Source organism: Pinus tabuliformis, chromosome 4_1 (assembly GCF_031772625.1).
Source record: "Pinus tabuliformis cultivar Carrire ecotype Pingquan chromosome 4_1, CPIR1, whole genome shotgun sequence".
Lineage (NCBI taxonomy): Eukaryota > Viridiplantae > Streptophyta > Pinopsida > Pinales > Pinaceae > Pinus > Pinus tabuliformis.
The window spans coordinates 191,247,710-191,259,402 of NC_142303.1; positions in this window are offsets into that span (position 1 = coordinate 191,247,710).

Below are 11,693 nucleotides of genomic sequence, written 5' to 3' on the forward strand. Positions count from 1 at the left end.
TTATATATGTTCAAGTTAATATAATCAAATAGTCAATTTGATGTTTCAACGTGCTAGGATGGTCATTTTTTTATTTTATAATCTTCCCTTCTAACAAATAGAATATGAAAAGTTGAAGAGAGTCCAAAATGATCACCTATGGAGCTATCCTCCACACTGATACTATAAATTTCATTCATTTATCTTCTAGTTGGATAGTTGTGTGGAGAATTTTGGCAATTAACATGTTTGGAAATGATCAAATTTGTGTTCCAAATAAGTGGATCTAGCAGTGCCTAGGTTTATTATATCTATTGGACCTTTTTATCTAATATATTATTTGCAATAAAATCACAGTAGAAAATACTCCAACCTTCTCATAACCTAAGTAGGAAGTGACCTCCTAAGAAAAATATTAGTTCGTATTGTAGGTCCATGAGGCATCATAGGTCTAAGGGTACCATTGGCCTTGCGCCCTAGCATGCACTTTCATGGTTTTTGATGTTATAAGTTGTTATCACCTTCTACAAAATTGTTCAAAAGGTGTCAAATGATGTCAAAATAATGCAAAAGAGCAGATAAGATTGCAGTCATCTTCCAAGTGACATAATGACTCAAAGCCCACATAAGACCCTCTCCACTGGGAAGTTCTATGAACAAGCTTTCCAACGATATGTGGAAGTTTGAAAATGGACTCTTGGATCAAAATATAATGTCTTCCAAAGTTTCAAGGATTCAAGCCTTAGGAAAGAAGAAATATCGGAGGTCTGATATCGGAGATTGCATATCGGAGGTCTAGCAACATGGCATATTGGCACATCATGTATCAGAGGTCCGATATATCGGAGGTTCAACAATATCAGAAAGAGATCGACAATCACCCACCATAGCACCCAGCATATCGGTGACCACAGGTTGGCAATCACACATCGCATATCGGAGCTCGGAGGAGATCGATGTATCAATATATCACAACATCGACAATTGGCAATCTGAATTTCTAAAAGTACAACCTTTTAAACGTTGTGACATGGGAAATGTGCCAATAGTGTAAAATTGTCGGGGAACTCAAATATAAGTTTACAAAGGATTTCATCGCAAAACCAAGGGCGGACAGGCCCTTTTCTCTCTCCTCTAACAGGACACGTGGCATAATAGGATTGGCTCCGATAATGATGCGTGGTAGCACAGGGTTGGCTTTGATAATGACGTGTGGCAGCAAAGGATTGGGTTTGATAAGGACACGTGGCAGCTGACATTAGCATGATGTGGTAGTACGACATGACATGTGGTAGCCGACGTCAGCATGACATGGCAGTACGACAAGACACAAGGCAGGTTATTTTGGTGTTTTGAGGGGCCAAAGGGGGCGAATCTGGGTGACACATGTCACCACTAATGAGGTATCACGTGGAAGTGATGACATCATAATCAAAGATCGACATATCGGGAGTACAGAATATCACAACTCAAATGTTAATCCTTTGATTGACAACCATCGATAAGAGGGGCTCTGATATTTGGCTAGCGCGAGGTTAAAGAGGAACTTAAAGAACCTTAGGTGTAAAGCATTTTACAAAGGAGAAATAGCCCCTAGGCAGGAACAAAAGTCCTTAGCGCCTTAAGGCTAAGCCTCTAGCCACAACCCTCAGTCCTATGACGATAAATGTGGAAAGGGGGGCTAAACAAAAGGGGCCAAAGGATATCAGAAATCGATGTTTTGTAACATCTTTACGAATAAAATACTGACGAGTAAAAGCTCCGATAATGTAATATAAATATTCAAAGGCATATGGGTCGGCCGCTGAGGTATTGAATGAAGGCAAAGAGTAGCTGGAAATTGAAAAGGTCCCATCATGTGGAAGACTCTGTAACAAGAAACCAAGGAATACATGGGTAGCATAAATGAATGCCACTGCTTCGCATGCACATATTCAGCGAGGTAAATGGAGGTATGGGACTCAGGGAGCAGTTAAGGCAGAAAGTGACAAGCAAACTGACCGAATGATTGTGGCAGAGACATGGCTTGATCAAAGGCCATCACAGGAAGTGGTGTGGAGATATTCTCCTCAAATCGTCATTCAAATTTCCTTTTTCTTTTATTCTATCATTTTTGCATTTCACCTTTGCAATTGAAATGATTAGGGGTAGCAGGCCTTCCCACGCTGAGACAACTAGTCGATCAGACAGCTGGATCTCAGGCTAATATATTTTTGTAACTGTTTTGCAAAGCTCTCCCTCTTCTTATAAATAGAGGGAAGAAACACTTAACAAAGGTTCCCGAATTCTACACCCAAGAGACCCGAATTATGTGGTTCCCCTTTGGTTCTATTTGCATGTTCATGAGGGACTTGAGCTATACAATTGCTAAATGTAAATGGACTGGTGATTTGCATTGCATCTTGAAGGTTAATGAAACCGTTTTGTTGATTCCTATCAGAGCAATGAGTAGTATGTTTTCCCCCTTTGTTTATCACTTCATGTGTGTCTTTCCTCCTATGAAATAGTGTAATGAAGTTGTTGGTATCACTCTCATTCATGGTTGTATATTTGCTGCTAAGTAGTAACGATACCTGTGTTAACTACATATTTACTTATGTACCTCTAATGTGCACAAATTTACTTAATGTCATTTGTGACAAATGTATTCATGATGCATAGAGCTTGGGACCTTAATCAATGCTCCACTTTTTCTACATTTTCATCTCCTCACCCTTCCATATCTCTGTTAGATATTGTTGCATAGGATTTTGTGCTATGTCCATACCTCTGATTTCCCTCTTTTCCTTCCTCCTATTCACTTATACTACAACAACAATGTTAAGCGACCTATTGTTGTGTGTTGGCCACCATAACCATACATTTCTCTTTGAGATTATCCATATCATCCCCTGTTTATTTAGATCTATGTATTTGCTTGAGTTTACCTTGATGAAGGACTATTGAACCAAGCCCCCTGAATTATCTCTTTTCCAATTATGTGACATATGGAGTGTAGCATACATCCCTAAATAATCTTCAAAAGCACTCCTCTCTTTAAGATTTCCTAGGCACTGGTCTCCAATCTACCTAGATGCTTCCATATCTCCCGAAGGACTTGTGCAACAAGTGACAGAAAAAGCTACAACATCTTTCTGGCACCGTTGCGAAGGAATAAATCATAATATTTTTCCCTAGGTACGACAATTTTTGCATTCCCTATGCCAGGTGAGCAAGGGAAGTGTGGGTTCAAGATCTCTCACCTTGGTGACTCCACTGTTTGAATCTTATTATAAACACCCCGGCGACTCCATTGTATATATATTTATTTGATCATCTTGGCTTTCAAGAGACCTCATACTCGCTTTGATGCTAAACAACATAAAACTTTCGCTACATTTGAACCTGAGATCACTCACCTAAAGGGATTTTCAAAATGTTCATTCCTGCATTCTTGGCCAAAAAATTTGCCCCACTAGATTTTTCTTCTATTGTTGGTTGTCCCCATCATGTCCTTTCATTTCTTGAATGGTATCCCTATGTGTATAGATTTAGTGGCAACATCAATAGAAGTTTGGACCAACACCTCAAGGATTTTCATGAATGCATGGAACAACTCAGTATTGTTTTTTAAGATGTGAAAATGAAATTGTTCATGTATTATTTAGAAGAAGATGCTAGACTATGGTACAAAACAATGCCTTGTAGCAACATATCTTCCTTAAAGATATTTCAAATAACATTCAATCGTTTTTGCAAAATATTATATCCACCAGGTGCTTTGTTTGAAGATTGTTGTGCACATTTTAATGTTGAAAATATTTATGAGGTTAACGATCCTACTAAAGATGTTTGTGGGGCTCCACTCCATGAAGACATATACTTGCATCAATAAGCATCACCCGGTGATCAAGAAAGAGAAGAAGGAGACATCATCGAGCTGCAAACAAACCCTTAGAGATCTTATTATGTTGAAGTCTATGATTCTCCTTCTTATGATTCATATGGCTCCAATGGGATGTTGAGCAATGCAGGACTACAACAGTCGCAATCATGGGAAGATGCACAAAAAGAGGAGGTGCACTAGGAGGTAAATAAAGAGGCTCCAGTTTACAATCCACATCCTTCAAATGGAGAACACATTCAAGAAGTTAGTAATAAAGTTTATGAAGATTCTCTGATTTATGATTCATATGATTCAGAGGAGGACGAGACTATTGCAGATTTTCAAAGGGTACTTACAAACAAATGGGGAGAAGACTACTAACAACAGCTCCTTCAACAGGAGCCAAAAGTTGAAGAGCCAAGAAATGTCTGTGGTTGCCTATTGCAGAAATATTCCTCCCTGGAAATTGTTCAAGAAAGGGAGACAACTATAAATTTTTCTCATCGGTTCCATGATCCAATAGCTGACTACATGACATATTTCTTTGGCCTCCAACAATATAAATCAATTCCAAGGCATGTGTCAAAACTTTGGTCTGAAGTTCTTATGGGATGCATGCCTATTTTAGTCACTGGTTTTCAAGAAAACAACCCCATTAGAAGGTTCATGGAGGAGATTAAAAGATTTTAACATCAACAATCAAGTTGGGGGCACATATCAATTTTGTTTGTCATAAATTTTCATGGTGCATGCTTATTTTGATTTTTAAATTTCAGCGACATGGAGGCATTAGGTTCAGCACCCAAATGTTGACCTGATACGATTGGAAGATTGACCTCACTTGGGTGACTTAAGCCCTATGCCTAAGTAGGAGATTTATATAAATAAGCTGACTAGTTGAACATTAAATTTCCAGTTGTTAGAGTTTTTATTTTTGCATTTTAGTATTATGAGGAAAGAGCTCCCAACAAATAAAGTTCCATAGATATTTTCTGGTTTTATAGATTCATTCATTATATTTTTGACTCCATGCCCAATGGTGAAGGCTACTAGTCTACAGGTTTCGAGCACCTTGCATGCAAGGCATTGTCCCTAGTTGGAGCCAGTGTTATCACCTACAGCAAAATTGTTCAAATGGTGTCAAATGATGTCAAAAGAATGCAAAAGAGCATAGAAGCTTGCAGTCATCTTCCAAGCCACAAAAGGACTCAAAGCCGACATCAGACCCTCTCCATTGGAAAGTGATCTGAACAATCTTTCCAACGATATGTGGAAGTCCAAAAATGGACTCCTGGATCAAAAGATATGGTCTTCTGAAGTTTCAAGGATTCAAGCCTTAGGAAAGAAGGAATATCAGAGGTCTGATATCGGAGATCGCCTATCGGAGGTCTAGCAGCATGGCATATTAGCGCATCGCATATCAAAGGTTCAATATATCGGAGGTCCAATAGTATCAAAGATCAACGATCGCCCACCATAGCACCTAGCATATCGGCGACCACATGTCAACGATTGTACATTGCATATCAAAGCTCGGAGGAGATCGACGCATTAATATATCGCAACATCGATGTATCAATATATCACAACATCGACAATTGGCAATCTGAACTTCTAAAAGTACAACCTTTTAAACGTTGTGACGGGGAAATGTGTCAATAGTGTAAAATTGTCAGGGAACTCAAATATAAGTTTATAAAGGATTTCATCAAAAAACCAAGGGCAGAAAGGCCCTTTTCTCTCTCCTCCAGGAGGATGTGTGGTGGCATAGTGTTGGCTTTGATAATGATGTGTGGCGGCACAAGATTGGCTCCGATAATTACATGCGGTGGCACAGGGTTGGTTCAAATAAGGACACATGGCAGCTGACGCCAACATGACGTGGCAGTACAACAGGACACGTGGTAGGTAGTTTTGGCATTTTGAGGGACCTAAGGGGGTGAATATGGGTGACACGTGTCACCACTCATGAGGTATCACGTGGCAGTGATGACGTAATAATCAAAGATCGACATATCGGGAGTACAAAATATCACAACTAAAATGTTAATCCCCTAATTGACAACAGTCGATAAGAGGGGCTCTGGTATTTGGCTAGCACATGGTTAAAGAGGAACTCAAAGAACCTCAGCGCAAAGAATTTTACAAAGGAAAAGCGGCCCCTGGGTAGGAATAAAAGGCCCTAGCGCCTTAAGGCTAAGCCTTCGGTCACAACCCTTGGTCCTATGATGAGAAATGTAGAAAGGGGGACTAAACAAAAGGGGCCAAAGGATATTGAAACTCGTTGTTTTGTAACATTTTTACGAATAAAATCTCGATGAGTAAAAGATCTGATAATGTAATACAGAGATTTAAAGGCATATGGGTCAGCAGCTGAGGTATTGAATGAAGGCACAAAGCAGTTGGAAATTGAAAAGGGCCCATATTGTGGAAGACTCTATAACAAGAAACCAAGGACTACATGGGAAACATAAATGCATTTGACTGCTTTGCGTGCACATCTTCAGCAGGGTGAGTGGAGGTATGCGACTCGGGGAGTAGTTAAGGCAAAAAGCGACAAGCGAACCGACTGAATCATTGTGGCAAAGACGTGGCTTGATCAGAGGCCATCACAGGAAGTGGCGTGGAGATATTTTCCTCAAATCATCATTCAATTTTCCTTTTTCTTTTATTCTGTAATTTCTACATTTTACCTTTGTAATTGAAATGATTAGGAGCAGTAGGCCTTCGCACACCAAGACAACTAGTTGATAAAATATCTGGAGCTCAGGCTAAGATATTTTTGTAAGTGTTTTTCAAAGCTCTCACTCTTCTTATAAATAGAGGGAAGAAACACTTAACATAGGTTCCCGAATTATCCATCCAAGAGGCCTGAATTATGTGGTTCCCCTTTGGTTCTATTTGCTTGTTCCTGAGGGACTTGAGATATACAATTGCTAAATGTAAATGGACTGGTGATTTGGACTGCATCTTGAAGGTTAATGAAACTGTTTTGTTGATTCCTATTAGATCAATGCACAATATGTTTTCCCCCTTTGTTTATCACTTCATGTATGTCTTTCCTCCTCTGAAATAGTGTAATGAAATTGCTGGTATCACTCTCATTCATGGTTGTATATTTGCTGCTATGTAGTAATGGTACCTGTGTTAACTACAGATTTACTTATGTACCTGTAATGTGCATAGATTTACTTAATGTTATTTGTGACAAATGTATTCATGATGCATAGAGATTGGGACCTTAATTAGCGCTCCACTCTTTCTGCATTTTCATCTCCTCACCCTTCCATATGTATGTTGGATATTGTTGCCTAGGATTATGTGCTATGTCCAACCCTCTACATTGATTTCCTTCCTTTCCTTTCCTTCCTCCTATTCACTTATACTACAACAACAATGTTAAGCAGCCTATTGTTGTGTGTCGGCCACCATAACCAAACATTTCTCTTTAAGATTAGCCATATTCATCCCCTTTGTATTTAGATCTATGTATTTGCCTGAGTTTACCTCGATGAAGGGCTATTGAACCAAGCCCCCTGAATGATCTCTTTTCCAATTACGTGACATATGGAGTGTAGCATACATCCCTCAGATAATCTTCAAAAACACTCCTCTCTTTAAGATGCCCTGGGCACTGGTCTCCAATCAACCGAGAGGTTGTGTCTAGGAGGCTTCAATATCTCCTGAAGCACTTGTGCGACAGGTGATAGAAAAATCTACAACTGAAGTCTTCCTCCAACACAACACGATTCATCTCTTCCTTTGAGTCTTTTGATGGTGTTCCCCATTTTAATAGGTTGATATTCCATCTATTTTGTGTTTATGTTGGGACTACTTAATTTTATGTAAATCATGGAGTTTCATTTCTATTCCTTATGGCATCCATATATTGTACTCATTTCATTGCTATGAGTTCATTTTGGTCTTTAATGGGCATTAATATATATATATATAAATTTTGAGGCACTCCTACAAGTTGTTGAGTGAGCAACAACTTCCTGAAATTTGGTATTTTTACTTTCATAATTTAAGTAGCAATTGGAGCCCCTCCTGTTTTGGAGAATATTTGAGATATTGAGCCTTACCCATATTTTGGATTTGAGGGAAATGTTTGAGCCCATTTGAAAGTTTATTTCAAGTCATGAGGTCTCTAGTAAATATCCTTGAATGTCATTGTTTTTAATTATGATTTGCTTAGATTTTCATTATTTTCTCTCCCTCAGATTTCATGTAACCTTGTATTTGCTTTCCCAAAAGGAAAAATGGCTTTATGTAGTTCACTTTAAAACTCTTGCAAGGTTCAAGTTCATGTCTTGTGATCTATTCTAGTGATCAAAAGCTTTGAAAATCTCTTACCCCTATGATGTGTCATGACCTTTTTAGTTTTAATATTCATGATTGACCATGGCACATCACATTTGTCGTGAAGTGGCAAAATTTTCAAGGCTGCGACACATCACCCCCATCACAAAGTTGCAACCTTTTTAGGGTTGTTATACATAAAAAAAAAATCTAATTTTATTAGAACCATGACATGTCACAAGTAACAAAACATTCAACAAAACGTTAAGTTCAATGACATGAGTTTTTGCATTGAAACAAACTTTTTCCAATCATGCCATTTCACATTATCATGAGGTTTGGAAGTTTTGGGCCATTGCAAGCAAAAGATCAAAGGTTAAAATGTTGAATAATTGTGAAACATCATGCCTTACAATTGTTTTGTTATATGCTACATTGCAAGATCCCAATATTGTAAAAGTCATAATACACTATAAGTTTGCATGAATCATGATAAAATGAAAAAGAATTTGAACTTGGTTATATAAACAATGCACATAAGGCATAAACAAAAAGAACAATTGAAATTTCCAAAAGGATATTTTACCCATAGTTTAGAATTTACTTTCCCATTATGACATCGATACTTTACACTTGTCATCACAAGTCATCTGAATCTCTTCCAAGATCTTAACCAACCATTTCCAGTTATATATTGTAACTAGGTAACCATTATTTTACCCTTTCTAGCTAAGCTTGCATGACAAAATGATGTTGGGCATTCTATGCATTTCAATGTTATCACTTGTACCACCCTCATCCTTTGGATATTTTCACTTGTTTTATCTAGCCAAGTTTCGAAAGCGCAAATCATAAACTTTTTAAAAAGAAAAATATTGAACAAAGCTTCACAGCATAACTGAAAACCTAATTCAGGAAAATAATAACCACCATAAATGGAATCAATTTCTTAGCTAGCATTTTTACCCTTGTCATGACCATCATTTAACCCCACATTTTGCAATTGAATCTTCCCATGTTGAGCACACACTTCTACTAAGTGGTGGGAGTTGTTAAAGAATCTCGGGCAATTAGTTGTAGTGTGATTCTTCTTGACTTGATAACAATTTGTGAAGTCTTTTTACAATTTGTCTTGTTAGCTTAATCTTCTTCTTCTCCTTATTAATGCATGTGTGTTTACTTCATCAAACTGCTACCAAAACATAAGAACAAGAACACAAGATGTTGGCTCTCTGCCAGGGCCAAAGTCTCTCTTCTCTTGAGAGGAAAACCCTTCGGTAAATTTCTCTTATTGAAGCTTCTTATTGATCAATGCCAAATGCTAGACCCTTGACTAGAATATCCTCCAAGCACAAGTCAAGTCCTTCCTCCTTTCTGCACTTTGTTCCCCCGCACTTTGTTCTTCTCCTTTTAGCACTTCGTTCCCCGACACTTCGTCCTCCTACTTTCGGCACTTCGTTCTTCTTTCAGCGGTTGATAGATCTAGTTTCACTTGCAAAGACACTTATCCTCGGTCTATAATGAGACTCCTTCCTTGTGATGATCCCTTCCTTCCTCTTGACCAAATGAGCTTCTTCCTTGAGGTGAAGGTACAAACTTGGTGCAATTGTCCCACAACCCCAATTTCTCGAACATGTGGGAGGTTTACTTGATGTTGTGGGTCATTTTCTCCTTCATTTGAGTACCCTTATTCTTCGCTTGAGTAGGAGGCCTTGTAGGCCTAGTTTTAACCCCAAAAAATGAGAGATGATTGACTTTGAGTTATTGTTATCATAACCACAAAGACAACCCTCCTTTTTCTCACACGTGTGGTTGTAACTAGCCCTATAACAGACTTCCAAGGCTCATTATTTCTTCCTCCTTCTTCGCTTCTCTTGGAAACCTTTCTTCATCCTTCGTTCAACCTTTTCTTGCCTCCTTACTTCGCTAATTTCAGAGATATGAGTGCATTGTATTTAAAGGAGTGGACAACCTCTCTATATATAGGATTGTCCCTCTTTATGCCGACTAGAGGACTGCAGGTCGACTTAACATATATATAGCTCATATTGCTTCTTTGATGGTGCCTTTGCTTTGAAGGAGACTTGAATTTTCTTGGAGGGATATTCTTTGACTCTTATACAAACATATATATGGTGCAACATGCCCTTAAGGTCTTCAACATTTTCTTTTGACTATTTGACTCACCTATAGCACTTTAACATGTGCTAGACCTATTTCAATGAGAAGAAACTCATTGACATATATTATAAAAATAATATTTCTTTTCTTGAATAAATACACATATCATAACTACATTTATGAAGACCAAAACTACATTAACAAGGTGTTTGGCTATGTTTCAATCTTGAAAAATTCACATAAGAGAAATCAGATTAGCAATCCATCTGTTATAGCATAATAGTAACCAACATTGTTTCCACAACAAGGCCTTGACTGACAGCTCTATCTCTCAATAGATCAGAGCACAATGTTGGCAAGACCAATGACTTATGGAGACCTTAGTCATTGTCTCTCAAGGTACATACCCACCCATGTGTTCACTGAGTATGACCTTCTAGGACTATTCTTGTCTTTGGTTCCCATCCCTCAAAGAATATCTGTCCTCTTGCTTATTCTTGTCTTGTATACCCTACACATCCTCAAAGAGTATCAAATGCCAGAGGATTACCCAATCCTCCCATTCTTTCTTCCCAATTGAAGACAATAATTTTGTGTCTATCTCTTCCTCTCAATTGAGGAAGACATGCCCAAGTGTCCTCTGACAAGGTACTTTTCCAAGTTCCTTTGTAATTGGGAACTTGCTATAACTCCCTCTTAGCTAGGGACTTGTCCATTCATCAACAACTTCTTCTTTGTGGGTCCTTCAGCTGCTTGATCTTCTTCTTTCCTTTGATGTCATGAAGTCTTTGTTCGAACTTCTTCCTGGTAGGGAACCATCCATCGATCACTTTCCTTCCTGGTTTGTCATGTCATTGCTTCCTTCATGGAAAGTGGCCTTCTTGTCATATATCAGGTTCTATTGTCATCTAGTTACTACTTATCATCTTTCCATGCTTCAAAATACTCTTCTCATGGATGCTTAGTTGTACTTGCTTGTTTACATGCTTCGATCTAGTAGCCCTTTATGACTTCATCCTGATATTACTTCAACATTAAATGGTGATTTTTTTGGATGGCGTCTTCATCATGACATCTTTGTAGAGCAGAATCAATTAATTGCACCTTTCATATCTCTAAGGCCTTCACAGGTATCAAGGGTCCTTTGATCTTTTTCTTTGTGAGAGTTGTCATGCCTCCTTTCGGGAGATGTCTTCAGAGTATCTTGCCAAATAGTGATTATTTGTGATCATGGTGTTCTTCATAGGCTTGATCTCTTTCTTCATTTGCTTATTCTTGGATAGACTAGTCAACCGCCTTATGTTCCTTGTGGGATCACTTCTTCATTACCTGCTTCTTAGATTAGTCAACATTTCTTCTTGCTTCTTAGTCAGCAATCTTATACTCCTTATGTGATTATTTCCTTTTGTTGACCTTCATTGCATAC